The sequence below is a fragment of the Phyllostomus hastatus genome, unplaced genomic scaffold (assembly GCF_019186645.2).
Source record: "Phyllostomus hastatus isolate PE091 unplaced genomic scaffold, TTU_PhHast_1.1 phas_contig_896, whole genome shotgun sequence".
Classification (NCBI taxonomy): Eukaryota; Metazoa; Chordata; class Mammalia; order Chiroptera; family Phyllostomidae; genus Phyllostomus; species Phyllostomus hastatus.
Window position 1 is genome coordinate 1 of NW_025333983.1, and position 24,408 is coordinate 24,408.

General features: G+C 35.8%; 2 pseudogenes; both read right to left on the reverse strand.

Annotated features, from left to right (window-relative positions):
• Positions 1-9,013: 9,013 nt before the first annotated feature.
• On the reverse strand, positions 9,014-20,698 carry LOC123827703 (annotated as a pseudogene).
• Positions 20,699-21,461: 763 nt separating this feature from the next.
• Positions 21,462-22,450, reverse strand: LOC123827704 (annotated as a pseudogene).
• Between the last annotated feature and the right edge of the window lie 1,958 nt (positions 22,451-24,408).

The window sequence follows — 24,408 nt, forward strand, 5'->3', positions numbered from 1 at the left end:
AGGCCAAAACTACAACTTTCCTCTATATATTTATGTGAGGCATTCTAGAGTGGTCAGGCAAAATTTTATTTCTCTGAGCATTTCCCCTGACAATTGGTTTCATCATAATTTTTTCTATACATATATCTCCCTAAGATCTCTATTTAACAGAGTTTTAATAAATCACAAGTTACCTTATTAATATTTATTTCATTCCTATACAGGAGGGGCACTTCCTCATGCTAGTTTACTATGTGTATACTCATCACTTCAAATACTGAAAATGTGCTTCCAACCAGTGGCTGAGTTTTTTAACTGGACTACATGAAAAAACTTTGAATTTTTAAAATTATTTTAATTTATTTATTTACATTTCAATATCAAATATGTTAATACATTATAGGCAAGAAAATAATCCGTGGCAGTAATTAATGACCTACTATGAGCACCTCTTATGTGATACTGACTTTTCCAGTAATGTTGAAGCTATGAAGATGAATAAGATGCAGTCTTTTCCTCACAAGAATGAACAGCCTAGAAGAGGAGTTGGAAGTGAAAACAAAAATTTGCAATCCGATCTTATACTACAATGTTCAATGATAGAACAATGGAAGATGGAACCCAATATTCTTGAGGAAATTTTCAGAAAAATCTTTAAGAGGTGGAAATTCTTCTTATTGGTCTTTGAGAATTATTATTGTATTGCAGGAGGAAGAATTCTAAATAAAGAGATATGCAAGCGTAGGGAGTAAAAAATTTACACCCTGGTAAATTGAAAAAAATAAGCCACTTACTACACAGAATCTTAGTGTATGGTTGGAGAATAGAGAGGCCATAGGAGTGCATGTAAAACCAAAAAAAATCAAATGGTTTGGATTTCTTATTAAAAGGAGAGAAAGTATGTGTCACCAACGAATGAATCATGATAGTAAAAATGGAGATGTGTTAAAGGGCAACTAAGCAATGGAAGAAGTCAGAAGACTTATCATGAGTTAGCGTTAGAGAAAATGTAGACCTGAGCTGAGACAGTAGCAATGATACAAAAAAAGAGTAAACTTATTTTAAGGTTATTTGTCTCACTTGCCAGGTATTGTCTTGTTTGCCAGAATGTATCAAAATCCTTTTATCCAGAGAAAAAATATATAAAAATAGAAATTGAATACAAGAATAGCAGTGAGATTAGTTTAAAATACTATATATTCCTTGTTGAATGTGCCTTCAGGACAGTCTGGAGGATTCCCAGATAGGAACTAACCACTGTCAGAAAGGTAGTCACTGATGTTGCTCCAGAGAAGACAGAAAACAAAACCTCACTGTACTGACTGTCAGAACAGGAAAGTTGAAAGAGCAATGGAATATCACAAAAATAATGGTTAATGATGCTGGACCCGCAGAAAGACAGACTGAGCAAGCTACTCAGGTGAGTGAGTGAGTTAGCACAACCTAGTAGGTAGGAAGCAGTCACCAGGTACATGCACAATGTGGGAGTCATGAGACCTCTGTAGTGAAGGGGATGGCAAATGGCAACATACTGCTCATATGCTATTGCAGCCAGAAGGAGGCATTCAGTGGTCAGGAGCATGCTGACGAAATAATACTGAAGGAGGCAGCCGAGATAGGAGATGACCATCTGCCCTGTTATGTGGTTCAGTAACATTTTAGGAATAAAGACTGAAGAGCAGCAGAAATCTAAGAAAGCCAACTGGCAAAGAAAAAAGTACTTTGGAGAATGGAGCTGGGCACCAGCCATAATGAGTGCCATAACCCAGATGTTGCCCACCACAGTAATGACATAGATCACGAGGAACAACACAAAAAGGGCAGCATTCACTTCTGGGCTGTCAGTCAAGCCCAGGAGGATGAATTCTGTGACCACATTGGAGTTTCTGTCAGCCATTTATGTTACTCCTCTGCAAAGGGTCTGCAGGAAGATAAGAGAAAAAAGAAATATAACCAAAGATACAGCTTAAATATGTGAATTCAATTCGCTAGTTACTTTAGAAAAACAGCATAGTTTAAGTCAACAAAAATGATGGACAGTAAATCCATTTATCGCAAGTATGAAAACTTAGCCTGGTTCAAAAGTTTACTTGGCTCCAAGTTGCACCAGCAGATAGAAGTTGGCATTATGCCACCTTCTTGAGGAGCCCCTCAAGAAATTAAAATTCCCTTGGAGAGCCCTAATAGGAATGTTTGACAGAGTTCAAGAGCTGGAGCCTTGATTCAGTATAGTCCAGATCCCAGAACACAAGGCAAGGGCCTCATATTTCAAGGAACAGCACTCATTAGCAACAAGCACAAGCATTCAATATTTAATAGGTAAATTTCGGAGACATCTAGAAAAATTTTCGCTGTGAAATCTTTTTAACTTTGATAACAAACACACATGACAAATGCATTAAACAATGAAAACAATGGATACATATGTCAATATGTGTTTCTGTTGTGTGTACACACACATATATATAACATTTAAGAAAACATAATATATTTTGTATAAAAATGAAAAGTGCAATTCAAGGGTGTCCAGAGAACAGAGTAAAAATAATCAAATATTTTCTCTCAAGAAAGGATGACTTATTTGTTAAAACTTGCTTGCTCCAGGAAGTCATTCTTTGCTACTCCAGCAGATATTTATCACCTCAGCATTTCATTTATGATAGAATTTTTTTTTAAGATTTTATTTATTTATTTTTAGAGAGGGAAGGGAGGGAGATAGATAGATAGATAGATAGAGAGAGAGAGAGAGAGAGAGAGAGACAGAGAGAGAGAGAGAAACATCAATGTGCGGTTGCTGGGAGTTAGGGCCTGCAAACCAGGAATGTACCCTGGCTGGGAATCGAACCTGGGACACTTTGGTTCCCAGCCCGCGCTCAATCCACTGAGCTACACCAGCCAGGGCTTTATGATAGAATTTTTTATCCAATGGCTCATATTAGTCCATGTGAGATCTTTTTTAAATTAAGATTGAATCAGGAAACTTTTCAATATATTTTAATTCTTTCCATTAAAAAATTTCAAACCTAATTTTCAGGACAATGCACATGGTTTTGGCATATGAAATTGCATATCAGCCTAGCTTTTTACCCACGAAAGACAGATAATTAAATTAATTTTTATCAGGCTTTATACATTACCCAAGATACATGAAAAGTAAGGTTCTGATGACTAATGAATGTGATGAATACTTGGTTAAATGATTCTTAAGGAAAGCTTTCTTTACTGTGGGACTAACAGGAAAATATAATACACTACAATTCCCTGAAAGTTTCCAAGGAGAGAAAGAAAAAATACGGAACATGTCTCATATTAACTTGATGATTGAATCTATTTTAACTGAACAGCTATGAAAATGGCATTCTACATCCCATACCTAGGGGATAATAGTTCCCTGATACAGAATGAACAGTGAGAAAGACATGGGATTGGATTTCTACCCAATTACTACCAGCGATTTGATGTTTGCATTTCATAACAATAAAAACACTGTAAGTCATACTACCAAATAGTTTTGTTGTCATTCGTTTTACTGAAAATCCAGAGGTTAAAAAGAATGGCTAGTCATTTTTCACCACATTGAGCTGTGATTTCACCTCCAAGGCTTAATTTCCTAGCCTAACTTAGTTTCATCGGTAAACCTTCCTAAAGAGGTAGTTGTGAAAAATATATAGGAAAATATGTAAGAACTGTCTGTCACACCATAGATCATCTCAAACTGCTGTGCATTCAAAGTAAGACAAGTAAAGAAAATAGAGACTGGACCTTCTATTCCCCTATAGGCTGTTGATTAAAATCGTTTTTTAGTTCTTTGCTTTTTTTGGCTTAGTTTATTTAGTTAGTTTTGCTTTCACATACTTTAATTTTTTTATCATTGTTCAGGTACAGTTGTCTCTATTTTCCTCTCACCACTGCATCCCCACCTGACTCATCCCCACCTCCCACCCTCAATCCAACCCATCTTTGGCTTTGTCTGTGTGTCCTTCATACATGTTCATTATTGACCCTTCCTCTATTTTCCCCCATTTTCCCTCTCCCCCTTCCTGTCTGGTTACTGTCAGTTTGTTGTTTACTTCAATGACTCTGGTTCTGTTTTGCTCACTTGTTTGTTTTGTTGATTAGATTCCACTTATAGGTGAGATAACAAGGTATTTGTCTTTCACCACCTGGCTTACTTCACTTAGCATAATGCTCTCCAGTTCCATCCATGCTGCTGCCAAGGGTAGGAAGGAGCTCCTTCTTTCTTTCTGCTATGTGGTATTCCGTTATGTGAATGTACCACAGTTTTTTGACCCCCTCATTTACTTGTGGGCACCAAACATTTTTTTTTACTTTGATGATGAGTTTTTTATTTCACTGATTCTATATTTGTTTCTTGGGTCATAATTTAATAAATAATAATTTTCATGTGGACTGCATTCCACATGGTGTGTTTCTTTTGCTGTAAAGCCTGTTATATACAATACTTTTTTGAGTCTAATAATTAGCTCTGATGATAGGGCCAAATGAATCATTGATCTTTCTTCAAGTTTAGGAAAATTCAATGGTTTGTAATAAGCAATCTTAGATGTTAGAGAATTCTTTTAAATAAATTCAGCTCTTGCAATTGGTATTATATGTACGTAAATGTATGAAGCTTTAAATATAGAGAATTGAGGAAAGATGGAATAAACCCACTAATCATCTCAATAATTGGAATGTATTTGAAGCAGATCAATTTACTTCACATTCCATTCACAGCAGGTATTGAGACCTGTTGTTTTTAAAAAGCCTTCAGGAAACACCTTTGTGACTTCTTTGTTAGAACACTAAATATAACTCCTGGACTGAGAGGAAACCTGTTTTTTTTCTATTACTCTTCTCACTTATGTTTATATTTGACTTATGGTCTTTGGAGGATGGAATCCCCAGCGATTCTGTGAACACTCAGCTTCACTAAAACAGCTCAAGGGAAGCCTGAGGAAAATAAGGCCCTGTTCTAACTTTCCAAATTGTAGCAATGATGCATTTGGCCTTTTCTCTGCTTTAGAGAAAACTGTTGATGTCCTTGTCTTATATGAGATTCTACAAAGAAAAGTTGACCTATTAAAACTGAACTCTTCCAGTATTAAGAATTATATACGCATATTATCCATCATACATAATTTTTAATTTTAAAGAGTGCTATTTCATTTTATTTATTGATGACCATGTGCTTCTAAACAATATTATTGGTAGTGATTATGGGAAATGTATAATATTTCAATGTGAAACAATCCCAAAGAGGTGGAAGAAATTACTAAATAGATTTCATGTGTGTGTTTTCATAAATTAGATTGCCTTTTAATATTAGGGGTAATTTAGCCAATTATGACTCTGAGATAAATATCAATTTCAACATTTTTTCATTATATTGGCTGAACATAAAAGTAATTTTTAGAAATACTACTTGGAGAAAAGAATAAAAAATATAAAAGGGAATAAATACAGGATGAACTAATAGGCTACATTTTAAAAGGGGCAAGAGGCAAATCACAACACATAGGTCACTAAGCTGGGCCAACTTCATCCAAACCAACAAACACACACATAAAAGGTGGTAAAAATTTACAATCATTTTTAAATGAAGCAATCATGAAAACAGACTAACACTCAGGGAATATTATAATTAGTTTTATTAACAAAAGTATTTTTTTGTCTTTAGCAATCAAATGCAAAGAAGGATCCTTGCTGGAATTGTTCCTATTTATTAAATGCCTAAATGCCTAGTATTTTCCAGGCATTTCACAATTGTTATGTCCAATTATTATGTGCTTTTATTTGATTAAATATTCCAATTCATATGATTGATACTATGGGTGGCTCAGAATAATTAAAGAAATTCTCTAAGTTTGCACTTTAGGAAGTGGTAGAACAATAATTTTGATACAATACTTCTGTGATTTAAAAATCTGTGGTCTTTCACCATTTATTGCATTCAGCCTTTTGACACTGACAAAGTAAGGAGTGAACATAATAGGATTTGAAAGCATACTGCATAAAGAATAGTGGAAATGTTAGGAAATATCCAGAGTGACAAAAATTTGACTCAGGATCATATTCTAGCAAAACCCTAACATGTTAGGAGCCTAAGAATGAAAAATAAGAATATGTGAATTCTAAGACTTCATAACATGTAATACTAATTGACATAAACTCTAAGGAGTGATTTATGTCTTGCTTAAATTTTAAAAAGTCATCATATAATTGGTAAAATTTAATAAATGCTGATTTTGTCAGGGAATGTAGAGAACCATGAGAGTATTGTAGGGACTATTTTATATTAGAGTATGGATTAGATGGGATGGCAGTATGATCCTTAGGTGCCCATGATTCTGGGAGTTTGAATTTGTCCAGAGGCCAGTTTGACTGAGGACAACTGAAAACTGTCATTGAAGCTTCGGTTTATATAATCATTCTGTGCTCACAGAACAAGACCAAATCTCAAATCTAGGAATGTCAATTCATTGCATTGCTTTCGGGTTTCTTCTCAGTAAGTGTCAAACCTCCCCACCATGCAGATGGAGCCACACCCAACCCACATGCTACCAGCACCTCATTTTCCTGATGAGCCAGGCCAGTTTCCAAATCACAAGCCCCAAGGCTGCACACATGAAATAAAAAATGGACACATATTTGATATAGATTCTCTGAAGGTTCAGAAGAAATCTTTGTGAGACAGACCTCTACTGAGTCCTGATTTCTCCAATGTTGAGGTTGAACAGAAACCAATTTTATGTAAGAAGTGAGGGAACTGGAGCTACAAGTATCATTCTCAATTCTTCTTACCTGTGCACATGACAATTGATGACATAGCATCAGATATTTTATACTAAAGTCTTCATTTATTTCCTATGGACTAATTATACTTATCATTTAAGGATATTTTGAATCTTCTTGATGGGGCTTCATTTGCTTTCAGAATATGAGTGTAGGGTGTATTACTTTTTCAATTTCCATCCTGCAACTTCCCCTACAACTTCTCTCCCTAGAAGAGAGAATTTATTTCTCATCTTACCATTCAGTTATTGTATAATAGTATAATACAAGTTTAGTACAAGTTTAAGGTCAGTATTTGAAAACATTCTAAACAATTTTTCCATAAAATAATCCCTTCTCTCAGACATACACACTTAATAAACTATTACTTTATCTGCACCGTGTGGGCCAGACCCTTCTTTTACAGAGTGTATAATGTAAGAGAATGTATTACAATTACACTTTGATTTATTTTTTCTGAGTTTTAATTAACTTGATTGTATATTATTCTTTGTGTTTCATACTCAAGGATATAAGATATTGAGTGCTTTTGAAAAGTTTGAAGAACTATAAAAAAGCATGTTTACTAATTATTACTATTACATTTGTATTTTATTCTCAAAATAAAAACTTCTATACAAGTGCATTTGCATGAATGTACCATACATAAAAGTCATATATGTGTAGCTTTATGGGCCCAATTTTCAAATAATGCATTAAATGATCTTAGAAAATCATGAAGAGCTAGATGAATGTTATATGATACTCTCAGCATTGGTGGTAGTGATGTTGTTTTTTCATTCTAGGAGGAAAACTTTTATATGAATTACTTTGCCTAATTTTCTAATATAATATGTGTTTCTCTTTGCTCCCTTCACAGATATGGGAGCCATTCTTTTATTTGATTTTGGCTGTCACTGAGAGAAAAGAATTTCAATCTAGCTGCTATGTAAATACATGAGTGAATATTTATAGAGCATTGAGCTTTCCCATTGTGCTGCTTAGCTTATTGACCTGTACTTATTTCAGTATTTAAAGCAAACCCCCAAAATTAAATTTAATTTTATTTGTAGATGAAGATGTCCTCTGGTATACCATATTTATTTTCCAGATAGGAAATTTTACAACAAGTTAGGGAAAAAAGATCACAGTGGAATGATCAGTAATTATGGGCTGACTGTCCCTTTTCTACCTGCATGTATAGTTTGAATCAAAGGGAAAACAATCGGTTTCACATATTTCCTCTCTCTAGAACACCTTCAGGAAATTTTCTGTTTAATGTCTAAAGAATATCCTTAAAAATATTCTTTAAGATATTGGAAAATCCTAAAAGAAAAGGAGGAAATTTATCTGATTATTAATGATTCCTTAATCACCATGGAGGCATCCTTTCTAAAATTTTTCAGGGTAAGTTTTATCTGAAAATTAGCGGCCCTTTCATGTGAAATGGTAAAATAGTGGCATTCCATCCTGTTCAGTTGCATGTGTGGTAATGTAAACGGGGTCCAGGAATAGGGCAATGGTTTAGACCTGTAATCTCCAACTTTTTTGGCACCAGGGACAAGTTTCATTGAACACAATTTTACCACAGACGGAGGTTGGGTGGGAGGGAGACAGGAGGCAAAATTCAGGCAGTAATGCCAGCAGAATCCAGGGACGGGGAGGAGGGATATTGGGGACTGCTGACTTAGACTAACTCCTGTGAGTGTGGAGGTAATCCCGTACCAAGTTCTTTTTCTGGAGTGTCATCCAGTGTTTAGATTTGTTTTGAACAATATCTGACTGAAAGAGTACAGGCTCATTTCAAGATCATGAATCTATCAGTTTTGGTGAACAACTCAATGTGATATTTTTTGCTTGAAAAGTATCTTATTTGTTTTCTTTGCAGCAAACAGACCAAGTTAAAATATATTTCATTGTTTATAAATTTTGTTTGTATCTCTTATTTTTGTGTTTTGTGTCTAGATATCTTTGTATATATGTTCATTTCTACCCATATGAAAGAAGTAAAATGTCAACAATTGTCCAGACATAACTAACTTGGATCTTCATATAGTTTTTAGGTTAGTTTACACAATGACCAGGTATATGTACTATAACATGTAATTCTTTCCAGCCTTTTTCTTCTACTGTACAACAGAGGGTTCCAATTAAATAAACTCGAAGATGCCTTTGGGACCCAAGCTTAAATAAATTCATAGAGATATCATTATCAAAAGCACTTGTTTGTGTATTACTTTAGGACACATATGGTATAAAGTTAACAAGGAAAACATTTCATCTCTATAGCCCTTTTCACTGCATCCTTCATCTCCTTGTTTCTCAGGCTATAAATCAATGGGTTTAACATAGGAATGACAAGGGTATAGAAAACAGATACCAACTTTTCTTGTTCTAAGGAATATTGGGAGCTTGGCTGGATGTAACTGAAACTTATGGAGCCATAGAACAAAGTCACAGCTGTGAGGTGTGACACACACGTAGAGAAGGCTCTGTGTCTCCCTGCTGCCGAGCGAATCCTCAGGATAGCAGCAATGATGAAGATGTAGGAGATCATCACAGTCAAGAAGGTGATCATGGCAATAACACCAGAGAAGATTAATACCAACAATTCATTCATGGATGTATCAGAACATGAGAGCTTGAACAGTGGGGGAAGGTCACAGAAGAAGTGATGGATGACATTGGGCCCAAAGAAAGACAATTTCACCAAGCCGATTGTGTGTGTCAGTGAGTTGATTAAACCTCCTACGCATGATCCAATGACCAAGGCAACAGAAACTCTTTTTGTCATCACCACTGTATAAAGTAAAGGGTTCACAATGGCCATATAGGGGTCGTACACCATTGTTGCCAACAAGACGCCCTCAGTGGTAACGAGTGACCCGAAAAAAAAATATTGCACAATGCATGCAGAAAGAGAAATTGTATCCCATTCAACAACGAAGTTCAACAGCATTTTGGGTGCAGAGACTGAGGAATAGCAGGCATCAACAAATGACAGACAGCTTAGGAAATGGTACATAGGTGTCTGAAGTTTGGGGGTTATGTGGATTAGGAAGAGCATTCCTAGATTCCCCACCAAAGAAATCGTATAGATGAGCAGAAACAACACAAAGAGGAACACTTTCAGTTCAGCACGATCTGTCAGCCCCAAAAGGATAAATTCAGTACCCATTGTCAAATTAACATCAGCTATGTGTTTTTTTTCTCAGAACTTGTTAATGATAAGAAGATGGGAATAAAAGAAGAATAATCATTCTGCACCATCCAGACTACTGATAGTCCCTAACTTGCTTGTGTGGCTTGAGTTCTTGACTTCTCTGCTCTGGTTGTTTTATCTGTAAAATTAGAAAACTTTAACTAGAAAGTCTCTAGTCCTTTCAAGCAGTGGTGATTTGCCTGTTCTGTAAGGAAATTTCATGAAGAAAAAAGAAAACATTAACATTCCAGCTTCAGGGTGCTTTTTAAAATGCTGGTTTTAATGAGAAGGGGGCGGGAAATGAGTAAATTTCATTCTAAAATGTGTAAAGAAATCCAGTTTAGAAAGCACACTATTCAAAGTTGAAATTTTAATCTATGTTACCATGAAACTCTTTTGACTTTCTCATTTTGGATTTAAAAGTACTTGATGTCAAATATATCAGCATGAAAGAATAAACTCTACTTTGGCATTTAAAGCAAGATATTTGATATATACCTTTCTGTTTTGTTGATACTCCACATTTTTAAAACTTGATGTAATGAAAGGCAGGGTCCTGACTTCCACCATCTCTGAGCCATCTTTAGGAAACAGCCGGGGGCATTGGCTTGGGGAAGACTGCCCACTGGGAAAGGGGAGAGGGCACTCTGAGCTGGGATATGAAGCAGAGAGAATACCAACAGCTTATAATTGGTCTTTCATATCCAACAGAAATTATCACCCTGGAAACTCAGGGAACAGAATCTAAACTTTTTCTGAGAAAAAGCTGAGCAAACCCATAAAATAAAACAAACCTTTAAAATGTATTGGTACTTCCTCATAATATTTTTATGTTGCAATCCATTTCTTAAAATATTCAATATCTGTCCTACTAAGTCAATGCAAATTTGGCTTTTATTTCATTTTATCTGAATAACTTAACTATATTTTCACATTTATATCAAAATAAAAACAAATACTTTAAATGGTTTACAGTAGGATAGCTTTACCTCCATGAAATAAAGGATGATGATTTGGGTTGCTTCACCTTTTCACTTATGAGACATAGACACTAATTTTGAGGACATTAAGTAAATCTCATAAATGAACCCAGTGCCAGATTACCACAACAGTAATCAATAAGCAGATGCCTATGTTCAACTTAGTTGCTGACGGGTGAGTAATACCCAAGCAAATATGAAGTTATGATGGATTGCAATAAATCCTTTAGGGAAGGATATTTAAAACTGAATTAAAACATTGCTTTTCCATTATCCCATTTGACGTTGCATACCAGTTTTGATGTTCATGTAGAAAATGAAGTAGTTTAGGTTGAGGAGCAGTAATAAGTGGTCAAATTCCAAATTGCTCCCACTCCTCATCATTTGAAGTGTTTATCAGATTATAATCTGGGCATTATCTTTATTTCCCATCTTTATGTTCATTTTTGTATCTTTCACTTATACGCAAGATGTCTGTGCATGGGATATTCAAGGGAATAGAATTTACCAAAGGAAGAAAAGGTATCCAACACCTTAGCTCATGCAAGAACCTCATAATCTCTCATTCCCATTGTTTATTTCTATGTGTTACCTCCCAAACAAAGACAAAAACAAAACCCAGAACAACAGTTCAATGTGCCTGATGTTTATAGTCATTCAAAAATTAAGTGAATGATAGATGTTCTAGGTAACAGAATTGAAATTCCAGCTTCATCTTTAATATATGAGAACCAAAGAAGTAACCTCCAGGTTGAGAAAGCAAGCATGAGATGATCCAAACACAATCATCTCAGCAGATAGATTCGGATAACACATTCTGTTCTGTGTTTACCTTAGTCTAAGGGGAGTAGGGTCCCTGGAGGTAGTCTTCTAATTAAAAGGGTATTTTGAATGTGTGTAGTTCCTGTGTGCTTCTTGAGGGATTGAAGAAAATCTGAAGAATTTAATGATTCCCTTAAGACATTTAATGTCTTGATTGTAATTATATGTAGAAGAAAATATGGGGCAAGGATAAGTAAAAAACTGACTACATGGTCTCTAAAAAATGCAATGGAATTACTAATGATGCCTGCTTTGTGCTTTAGAAAGGGAAGCTTTTCAGAACACATGATCTGGGCCACATAGTCAGAAACACACACACACACACACACACACACACACACACAAGCAAAATCAAAACCCAAACATACATAGCATTTCAGGTAGTATAGTAAGACCTGATGAAAGCAATGCTATCCCTTTATTTCCTTGGGTTTTGAGAATGGTAGAAAAGAACATTAAATCTATTGCTTCCACAAGACTGACTTGACTGAACCTGGATGTCTATCTCTTGAATGTTTACTTCTTCATTCTAGCATGTGTTTGCTGACAGAACATTTTGGGATTTTTGCCTTTACCCTAAAATTAATGATGAGGGATTCGGGTAGGAATATTTCATACTATTCTCTTATATTCTTTATTTTTTGTTTTAAAAAATAAAATATTTTTCCCTTAAATGCAAATTTCCTAAAACCCTAAATTATAAGCTAATGGGGCAGATGATAGAAGTAAGAATTAGTTTATATTCTAATCACATGTTAGGCCAAATTGTGATATTATTGTAAAAGGCCAAGAGCATTTCAAGTATCTGGTGCACTGTGTTTGTTTTAAAACATATAATTCATTCCCACTCTCTATATAAAGAATTACATAAGAATTAAGAAATATACATAATTAATATAAAGAGTTTAAATGCTCAGACCAATATTTTTTTCTCTTAAAAAATTATAAATTAAGTACAAAAAATTCTGTAAAAACAATGTATGTAGAAACTCAATGGAAAAGAAAACAGCAAATACTTACATTCAAAAAGTACATGTCAGATCCTTTATCTTCTATAGGTCTATCATTTCTTTGAAGTACATGCAATACCATGTTTTAAGGCATGTTTTTAAAAAAGTTTTCATAGCAATCCTTAGATACCTAAATGTGTCCCGAAATCCAGACCTAATGGCTTTATTAATAACAAAACTGATGTTAGATAAAACTGATATTGAATAAAAGTATTATATTTAGAATAGTTATAGTTTTGTAGTTGAATTTTACACATAAAAATTTTTGTTCGTATTATTTAAAAAGAATTTGTAGCCCTGGCTCGTGTAGCTCAGTGGATTGAGCGCGGGCTGCGAACCAAAGTGTCGCAGGTTTGATTCTCAGTCAGGGTACATGCCTGGGTTGCAGGCCATGACCCCCAGCAACCGCACATTGATGTTTCTCTCTCTCTCTCTCTCTATCTCCTCCCCTTCCCTCTCTGAAAATAAATAAATAAATAAAATCTTAAAAAAAGAATTGGCATATTGTAAACGGAAAAGACACTGGGGTTCGGGCTGCCTGTCACTACCAAATCCAATAAGCACTGACAGTGATTGAATCTTTTATAGGCACTTTATTCAGCTGGACGGCGATCGGAGAAGATGGCGGGTTCATACCCTAACAAACCATCTTGCTCTCTTTCCCAGCCAGATCTTTTATAAGGGGATTGGGGGAGGGCAAACAAGGTGTCAGCAAAAGCCTTTGAAATTCAACAGTTGCCTCCAAGGGGGAAGGGTAGTCGCTTGCTTCTTCCTGGTAAGAGGTCATCTGCTTACTCTTAGGCGCCAAGACAGGCCTTATCTGTAGTTACTGAAACAAAAACTTAACATACACATTACTTGCTAGATTTATGACTATTTACCTTAAGCTAAATTTTCCCAAGTCTTAAGCCCCTATCAATATATTTATTAATATGCATCCCTCAAATTGCAGGGTCATTTACAATGGCCAAGATCCAGAAATAGCCTGAGTGCCCATCAATACATGAGTGGGGGAAAAACCATGGTACCTTTACACAATGAAATACTGCTACTCATGTACAAAAAAGAAGGAAATCTTACTTTTTGTCATAGTGTAAGTGGACCTGGAGATAATTATGCTAAGTAAAATAAGTCACTCTGAGCAAGACAAATACCATCTCACTGAAAATGGAAAAGATACTGGCAATCTTGCTGCCTCTTAAACCCAATAAACAGAGACAGGAATTGAATCTTTATGGGCACTTTATTCAGAGGTTAGGAAATCTGTGAAGACAGCAGGTTTGCACCCTAAAATAAATTGTCTTACAATTTCTTTCCAGGCCAATGTTTTCTATAACAGAGAATAGACAAAGTGCTGTGAGGGGTTTTGAAATTCAGGAAGAATTAGGTGAAAGAAACTGCAGCATTCTCTTCTGGGCAGTTAGCTGTTCCCAGGGGCAGCTGGTTGTCTGTCCCTCCCTGGAACACAATGGCCAGGATGCCTCCACTTGTCCCCAGGCAATGGTCTTTAGCAGTGCCCCAGGAGGTTGGCTGTCCCTCCCAGGAACCAGGATGGGCCTTATCTGTAGTTTCTGAAACAAAAGCTTTAACACAGGCATTACCTACTAGACTTATTAACTATTTACTTAAACTAAAATTTTCCAATTCTTGAGTCTCCTATCATGATCTCACTTATATGTGGAACCCAATGAATAAAATAATTTACTCATGCATTTCTCAAAGTGGATGAAAATGGAGCAGGCACTTTGGAGAACTGTCTGGCATTAAGCTGAATATGTGCCTGGCTCATGTCCCAGGACTTCTACTTAGAGATGAATGTGTCTGTGAACAAATGTACAGAAACAAAAATGCTCACTATTGAGGGCAATACTGTTTTCTAGACTGTATGTGCTGCCTAGGATCTGCTGTATTATTTCAAATAGAGGTGGTTACTGTGAATATTCCCATCTTGCTCCCAAATCAAGCATGGGTGTGGTAATGCTGGATATCTTCTTAACATTATTACATTAGCTATATTGTATTTAGATTCTATAAGTACTTTGCTGAGTTTTTATCACTATTAGATATTAAAATGTATAGATATTTTCTGCAACTCTTATGATAATTATATTCTTTTTCCCTTGTTAGGTCAGTTAAAACTACCATCTATTTCTAGAATAAGCCCTTTCTTTTTTTTTTCTCTTTTAGAATTCTTTTTTTAATTATTTTTTAATCATTGTTCAAATACAGTTTTCTCCTTTTTACTCCCAATCCAGTCCCCCCTCCCATCCTCCCCACTTCCCTCCCATTACCACCCTCCCCTTAGTTTATGACCATGTGGCCTTTAAGTTTGTTCCTGTGAACCCTTCCCACTGTCCCCTGAAATTCCCTCTCCTCCACCCTCCGGTCACCGTCAGCCTGTCCTCTATTTCAGTGTCTTTGGTTATATTTTGCTTGTTTCTTTGTTTTGTTATTTAGGTTCCTGTTAAAGGTGAGATCATATGGTATTTGTCTTTCACTGCCTGGCTTGTTTCGCTAAGCATAATGTTTTCCAGCTCCATCCATGCTGTTGCAAAGGGTAGGAGCTCCTTCTTTCTTTCTGCTGCATAGAATTCCACTGTGTAAATGTACCATAGTTTTTTGATCCATTCATTTACTGATGGGCATCTTGGTTGCTTCCAGCATCTAGCTATTGTAAATTGTGCTGCTATGAACATTGGGATGCATAGGTTCTTTTGAATTAGTGTTTTAGTGTTCTTAGGATATAGTCTCAGCAGTGGGATTGCAGGGTCAAAAGGCAGATCCATTTTTAGTTTTCTGAGGAAGTTCCATACTGCTTTCCATAGTGGTTGTACCAGTCTGCAGTCCCACCAGCAGTGCACTAGGGTCCCCTTTTCTCCACAACCTCTCCAACACTTGTTGTTTGTTGCTTTGTTTATGATGGTCATTCTGTCTGGTGTGAAGTGGTATCTCATTGTGGTTTTAATTTGCATCTCTCTGATAGCTAGCGATATTGAATATCGTTTCGTGTGTCTTTGGATTTTCTGTATGTCCTCCTTGGAGAAGTGTCTGTTCAAGTCCTTTGCCCACTTTTTAATTGGATTCCTTGTCTTCTTAGAGTCCAGTCTTGTAAGTTCTTTATATATTTTGGAGATTAAACCCTTGTCTGAGGTATCATTGGCAAATGTTTTCCCATACAGTTGGTTCTCTTTTAATTTTAATACTGTTTTCTTTAGCTGTGCAGAAGCTTTTAATTTTGATGAGGTCCCAATTGTTTATTCTTTCCTTTATGTCCCTTGCTCTAGGGGACACGTCAGTAAAAAAAGTTTCTTCGTGAAATATCTGAGATTTTCCTACCTATGTTCTCCTCTAGGACTTTAATGGTGTCACATTTTATATTTAAGTCTTTTATCCACCTTGAATTTATTTTTGTATATGGTGTAAGATGGTGCTCAAGTTTCATTTTTTTGTATGTGGCTGTCCAGTTCTCCCAACACCATTTGTTGAAGAGGCTATTTTTATTCCATTTTATGTTGCTGCCTCCTTTGTCAAATATTAATTGCCCATAGAGTCTTGGGCTAGAATAAGCCCTTCTTTATACTTACAAATATTTTCCTTAGAATTTTGGCTTTTCTGGCATAAGCTATACCAATCTGTAGTTATCTCTCTTTGCAATGTCCTTTTCAGGTTTTGAGATAAGTGTTTCAGCAGTTCCATAAAATCAGTTTTTCTTTTCATTTTCTTCCTTCCTGAAAGAATCTTCAAACGATATTTCTCATTGCCTATATAACAAGAACATATCACCCAAGAAACATATAAAACTGGTATTTTCTTTTAGGATATGTTTTTAAATACTGTCTAGAGGTTTTTTATTTTTTTAATTTTCACATAGTGTATCTCTTACTTTTTTACTGTTGTTCAAGCACAGCTGTCTCCACTTTGCCCCATTCTCAGTCCTACCCCCTTTGGTTTTGTCCATGGGTCCTTTGTACAGGTTCCTTGATGACCATTTTTTTTTCCCCCATTAGTCCCCTCCCCCGTTCCCTTTGGTTACTGTCAGTTTGGTCTCTATTTTAATACTAATCAACAAAACAAACAAGCAAGCAAAATATAATCCCTTTCATGTTTGATTTTTCAAATGTGAACCCAGTGACACCAACTTTCCCTAAGTAACTTTTTCTTTCTTTTCACTTTCAATCTTTCTGTGCCCTTGTATCTCCTATAAACAGTAAACATTGGCTCTCAGTTTAGGGCATTTTGCCCCCACCCTGCTGCAGGGCATATTTGACAAAGTCTAGGGACATTTTGGATTGTCCTCAATGGGGATGAGGGATGTTGCTGACATCTTGTGTTAACCCACAAGGAACAGGGTGCCCACACAAGAAAAATGCTCTGAGTCTAAAATGGCAATAATGTCAAGATTAATAAACCTTGATTGAGTTTTCTAATCTTTGTTTTTTGTACATAATATTTGGCAGAGATGATTTTTCATGGAGCATCTCTGTTTCATTTATGTTTTTTCCTTTCTGACCTTTTATTCCTTCCTTTGTAGTATGCTGTTAAATTAATCAAGATGTCACTATTAAATTTGATCTTTCTTAGTCTTTTATCTAGGTATTTTGATTAAAGCTTTTATAGCTTGCAAGATAAATTTTAATATGTCTTTTTGTTATTCAAAATTTTTTAAAGAGGATCCAAGATAGCAGCAGAGTAGGTGGAAGTTACACTCACCTCTTCCCAGAACTAAACTGGAATTAAAAATAAAATATAGAAAAGTCAACCTGAAAACCAACTGAAGACTGGCTGAATGGTATCTTTCTAAAAATAGTAATTTACCACACCTAACACTGGGAAAAAACCTTCAACAGTTTATTTACTCTTTTCTACCATTTTTGTCATTTCCATCCTATATTTTGCTTCACTCAGTTAAAATTTGTGTAGAAAATCAATTTTGGTGTGGGTTTAATCAGTAAATATTTTTCAGTTTATTTTTTATTATATTTGACATACAATGTTATATTAGTGTTACATTTATAACATAGTGATTAGATATTTATATACTACAGTAAGTCTGGTACCCATCTATCAACATGCATAGTTATTATATTACTGACTCTACCCCTTATGTTGTGCTTCATACCCCATGCCTTACTTTATAACTTGAAGTTTGTTCTTCTTCTTCAGTCAATATTTATAAATATTTTTGCATATTTACCCTTGTGGATGCTTCTCGTTATTATCCGCTGTGTTTACATTGGACTAGTTTATTTTTTGCTTAAAACTTTTCTTTGCTATTTCTTATTATATAGTCAGAAAGATTCTCTCAGCTTTTGCCAGTTGATAATATCTTTATTTTTTCCTGCCCTATTTTAAAAGATTTTCCACCTGGAAATAGAATTGTCAACATTTACTTTCTTTTCCTTTCATACTTTAAAAAGATGTCAAGTCGTTTGCCCCACATTTTATAATTTCTTCGAAAAATTGGCCCTATATCATCCTGTTGCCTTTTTGACTGTGAAGCATGTGTATGTGGGTTTTTCTGCATTTGTTGACTTTGGATATTCTGCCCTTCTTGAATATATCTGTTGAAGATTTATCAGTTTTGAAAAAATTAGTCTTTTTGTCTTAAAATATTCATTGTATCTATTCTCTCTTCTTATCCTGGGACTTAAACTACATGTATTTCACACCATTTGACTATATCACACATGTATCTCTCATACTCTGCTTTATCTTCTAATGTTTTTCTTCTCTGTGCTTTAGTTTAGATTAATTTATATTGGCTTGTGTTTGAAATTCTTAATCCTATCTTAGGGTTTGTCTGATACCCTCTAAATTCTTTTTTTGTGGTCTTATTTTCAGATTTTGTGGGGATTTTTTTTCATAACACCATTTGTTTCTGTTTTTTTAAACAGCTTTAATGGATATAATTGATGTCCAAAACACTACACATATTTAATATATAGAATTTGGTGCATTGGGACATATGCACACACCTGGGAAACCATCACCAAAGTCAAGGTGATAAACACAGTCATCACCTCTAAAAGTTTCCTCATGTCTCTTTGTTTTGTTTTCTTGGAGTAGGAACATTTCCTAGGAGATCAAACCTTTTCACACATTTTAAGGACACATTACAGTAGTTTAACAATAAACAGTGCATTATACTGCAGATCTCTAGAATTGCCCATCTTGCACAAATGAAACTTGATACTCATGGAACAAGAGCTCCCTATCCCTCCCCCACCACCCAGAGTAATTTACACTTCAATGTCTTCTGCAGCACTCTTAACAATAACCAAGATAGGGAAACAGCCCAAATGCCCATCATCAGGTGAATGGTTAAAGAAAAAGTGGTATATTCATACAGTAAGGTATTAGTCAACCTTAAAAAGGAAGGAAATCCTGCCACTTGTGATAACATGGGTTAACCTGAAGGACATCACACTAAGTGAAAGAAGCCAGTCACAGCATGATTCCACTTAGCAGAGGTTTCTAAAACAGCAAATTCATAGAAGCACATTATAGAGTGCTTCTGTTTAAATTTACTTAATTCTCTCTTGAAATATTTCATCTTAGAATGTCTTCTCTTTTTTTTCTTTATTTTCTTTAATATGTTACTCATAGTATTTTTGAAGTCTTTTTGTAGCTCTCCATATAGCTCTTCTATGCTTTGTGGTTCTTTTTGCAGGTTTTTTATATTTTCTTATTCTTGCATACGAATATAAGTTTCATAGAAACTGGAGATTATATTACTTTCCAAAGAGGAAGCTTTCATTTTCTCTTTAAAAAGCCATCGAGGAAGAGATGCTGTGTGTTAGCTCTATTATTAATTGATCTGAGACTGAACTTTGGTGTCAGAGTTCCTTTTTCCTTTGACTTGTTTCAGGTGTGTAGATTTCCCAAGGTGTTAAGATGTGGGCCTTTCCCTTTGTCTCTTTCTCTTTCTCCCTCCCTCTTTCTCATCTTCTGGTAAACACTGTAGAAAGTTCAGTTTTAACTCTTTGGAGGTATGAACTTAGTGTCTTACTTTGTAGATCTTCAACCCACAGCAAATGCCTTGAAGGGGCTGACCTCCTGCATTACCCAGGCCTTTAGCTGTGGTGGGACATCACCAACCAAGCCCATACAGCCTGGACAATTTCACTCTGTCTTTCCGGCTCAGTGTGAATGTCTGGAGTCTGAATCTTCTTGTGCTTCCTAAAGAAAATTCTAGCACTTCTGTGCCTGACTTAAAACAGCATCAAATTCTGGCAGGTGTTTTCAGGATACCTACATTAAGTTTGTTGCTGACTCCCTGCTAGCAGGACTGTGTGTCTTCGAAGCACAGCAAGAGTACAAGGAGATTTTAGCCTGCCTCTGTGGCCCAAACTAGTTTAGTTCACCCTCCACTCACCCTCTTTCCTCCAATTTCTTGTGGGAAAAATAACTGTGTGTTTAAGATTCTATATAATTCAGTCCATCTGTAAGCCTACGTAACTGCTTACATACAGCTCCAGTGTTTTTCTTTTCACAAGAGCAGTCACAGGGCACAAGTTCAGATTCAGAAGGTCCTCCATCAAACTATTTAATATTTGTATTGTTTGGGACACCACCGAAAGCCCCTACCTGATTTCAGAAGTTCTCTTTTTAAGTCTGTCCATCTATTATCTATTGTCTCTCTGTCTATCTCTATCTATCTATCTATCTATCTATCTATCTATCTATCTATCTATCTATCTATCATCTATCTCTTTATCTATCTACCTATTACCTATCTATCAACTAGCTATCCATCCCTCACCTGTCTGTCATCCACGGTCTGTCTGTCTCACTTTATGTGTTTGATCCAGGTCTTCTCTGGCCCAGAATATGGCTAATACCCTAAAAGGAAATATCATCACATATGAAGAAACCTACAAAGTACCTGCCACAAGCTTTACTGGTTTCTGAGAGCTTGCAGAAATCTCCATGTACCACAGGCCTGCCTTTCTGAGAGTGCCCTGACTCAGTGAGATGAAAGTCAGCTCACCTCTCCATGTTAGACCTTCCTGAGTTCTGAACCACCCCATTTCTGTAAGAGCTACTTCATTTTATCAACAGATAAAATCTGTATCATGTCTTCTTTTTCTTGTTATTTTTTCACAAATGTGATTTTAATCACAAGCTACTCCATCCATCCAAAGTAAAAATATTTTACCATTTTATAAGCCCTTTCTCGTATGTTTTCCTAACTTTTGATCTGAAACGTTTTTATTGTTTATTCTATTACAGTTGCCTTAATTTCTTCTCTTTGCTCCACTCCTCGAAGCCTACCACTTACTCCCTCAGTCAGTCTCCACTCTGTTGTCCATGCCCATGGATCACTCATACATGTTCTTTGACTAATCCCTTCCCCTTTATTCTGCCATCCCCCTTTCTCCTCCTACAGCGGTCAGTCTGCACCATGTCTCCTTGTCTCTGGTTCTGTTTTGCTCATTAGTTTATTTTGTTTACTGGACTCCAGTTATAAATGAGATCATATGGTATTTGTCTATCACTGACTAGCTTATTCCACTTAGCATAATGGTTTCTAGTCCCATGTATGCTTTTGCAAAATGTTTTAAACTTTCAGAAGAGATTTAAGAACAACACAAATTTCAAAATAGGTAACTATCAATCATATATCACATTTCATGTAGGAAGATACCTTGGTTGTAGTTCAGCTTGGATCCTATTTAAATTTAAAGAAAGTATCTATTTGCAGGTTAATGTTATGTTTGAAAAGGCCATAGACAAAAAGAAGGGAAGTTGGAGCTCTTTTCCACATATTGACCTTTTTGCTGCATCTTTCACGTCCTTATTCCTTAGGCTATAAATCAGTGGGTTTAGCAAGGGGATCACCAAAGTATAAAACACAGCAGAGACCTTCTCCTGTTCCAGGGAATACCGAGAACTTGGCTGGATGTAACTAAACGTTATAGACCCGTAGAATAAGGTCACAGCAGTCAGGTGGGAGGCACAAGTGGAGAAGGCTTTGCGCCTCCCCTCAGCTGAGCGAATTCTCTGGATGGCAATGATGATGCGGGAATAAGAGACCATGATGATGATGAAAGTGAACACTGCAATAATCCCAGAAAAGATCAAAAGCAGCATCTCATTGTTACGTGCATCAGAGCAAGAGAGCTTGAGAAGAGGGGGGGGATGTCACAGAAGTAATGATTCACAATGTTTGGACCACAGAAGTCCAGCTGGAGCAGCCCTATTGTGTGTGTCAGTGCATTAATGAGCCCACCCAAGTAAGATGCCAGGACCATCTGAATACAAACTTTTTGGGTCATGATGACTGTATACAGCAAAGGATTAGCTATTGCTACATAACGGTCATAAGCCATCATAGACAGGAGGATAACTTCTGTAGTTGCATATACCACAAAAAAGAAACTCTGTAGAACACAGCCAGAAAATGTGCTGGACTTGTGTTTTGATAAGAAATTGACCAGCATCTTAGGGGTGAAGACAGTAGAGTAGCAGATATCACAAAAAGAGAGGTTGCTGAGAAAGAAGTACATTGGAGTATGAAGCTGGGCATTGAACCTGATCAAGGCAATCATCCCCCAATTACCCACCAGGGTCATGAAATAAATAAGGGTGAAAAGCAAAAAGAGAGGAATCTGCAAATTAGGATTTTCAGTTAAACCCACCAGAAGGAATTCCTTCACACCTGTGTGATTCCAACCTGCCATGCTTGCAGGTTTATTCAGCTCTTTAGTTGCAGAACAAAATAGTATCACTAAGATGAAAAAGAAATGACGATTTCCTCCATGATCCAGTATCTATAATAGCAAGGAACATTTGGGTTTAGCCTGTAGTTAGAGAAAGAGAAGAAATGAACTTCAAGCAGTGGACTTTCTGTGTACTAGATAACACATCTATAATGATTAACCCCACTGCAACTGGAGTTATTTTATTCCTCGTTTCTCAGTTTGCACAACATAAAATTGGAATAGAGAAATTCTTAAATCATGAAAATATTAATTGTTGAAACTGATATTCACACTCAGACATGCCTTGTGCCAGACCTCTGGCTCATTCTATGGTGTTTACAAGTCCTCTGATGAAATGAACTACAAATTGAATGACATTCTGTGACAGCAATTTTTTTTGTTTTTCTGTGCCTGAATTCTTCCTATTTTTTACATCCAGTTTACTTATGAAACCAACTTTCACAGTATCCAACCCCCTCCTTTACAAATCTCAAGCCTCAAAACTTTTTTTGCTTCACCTTCTGCTTGGAAGATCAATGACTGTGCTCTCTAAAGAGTTGAGACACGAAAAAGGGCTAGAGCAATCTTTTTATTTGCTATTTACTAGTAAGGCCAATCAAAACATAGCAGTGTGGTTTATCCAAAAATTATTCCTTTTTCTATTTGCATCACTTCATTCTCACATTTTTTTGTTTTCTTCAGTATTAAAACAACAAACCCAGAAACCAAAAGAAGAGAGGCAAAGTGTTACTATGAGGTAACAAAATTATCTCTCTCCTGACATAACTATATCAGATATGTTCTGCTTTCAAAAAGGTAGGCTTCAACTTAGTTTCACGTGGTTTTTGATATGACAGAATACTAATGCAACAATATTTATGGTTAAATAGTAATAAATTCATTCATGCATACTTTCATACCTCCTGTCAAAATATATTAATTAGTACTCTGTGCCAAAAATAAATATTATGTTTACTAGAGATTAAGCAGTGAATAAGAAGAAGGTTATGCTTTCAAAGAGCTTATATTTTATTAAGAAAACAGACATTTTCCTGGCTGGTATAGCTCAGAGGATTGAGCTCGGGCTGCGAACCAAAGTGTTGCAGGTTCGATTCCCAGTCAGGGCACATGCCTGGGTTGCAGGCCATGACCCCCAGCAACCACACATTGATGTTTCTCTCTCTCTCTCTCTCCCTCCCTTCCCTCTCTAAAAATAAATAAATAAAATCTTTTTAAAAAAAAGAAAGAAAACAGGCATTTCTTGATATACTGCCCACAATGATGATAAGTACTGTGAAGAAGAGTAAAGAATGGGATGGTAAATAGTAAGTAATGGTGGATACTCTACCATATAGTATATAACTTTCCTATTACTACTATAACAAGTCATCAAAAATTATTGGCTTAAAATAACAACCATGCTTTTTTATGCAAAGAACTGTGTTAGGCATTAGACACCTCAAGAAGGGTGTATGAGTTGTGCTCTCATGGAAATGGAAGTCCACTGAGGTCAGGATTTGGGTGAGTTTGGGATGTTGTCTTCAGGGTACTTTTAAATCAAAACCAAAATATTTATTCTGTAAGTATATAAGCTCACCCCTCACAAACTGAGATTTTAATATTTATGTATTGTTTATATATAATCCTGTTTCTATTTTAGATGGGTGGATTTTGAAGCGAAACAAGTCCAAATTTAACTGTATCCTAGGATAAGGGGGAATAACTTATTGAAAGTGGCAAGAACTTTTTTGTTTTTTAATGAAACATTTTTAATGCAGTAAATAAATGTGTGTAATAACAGCAGAATGTAAAAATACAGAGCTCAGAAATAAGCTGAATTTTAAAAAATGAAGGTAAAGGGAAATTTGTGTGATTCTTAATGACACACTTTTTCTTCTCCAAGGCTCCTTAAGGTAGTGGGAACACCACATCATGGG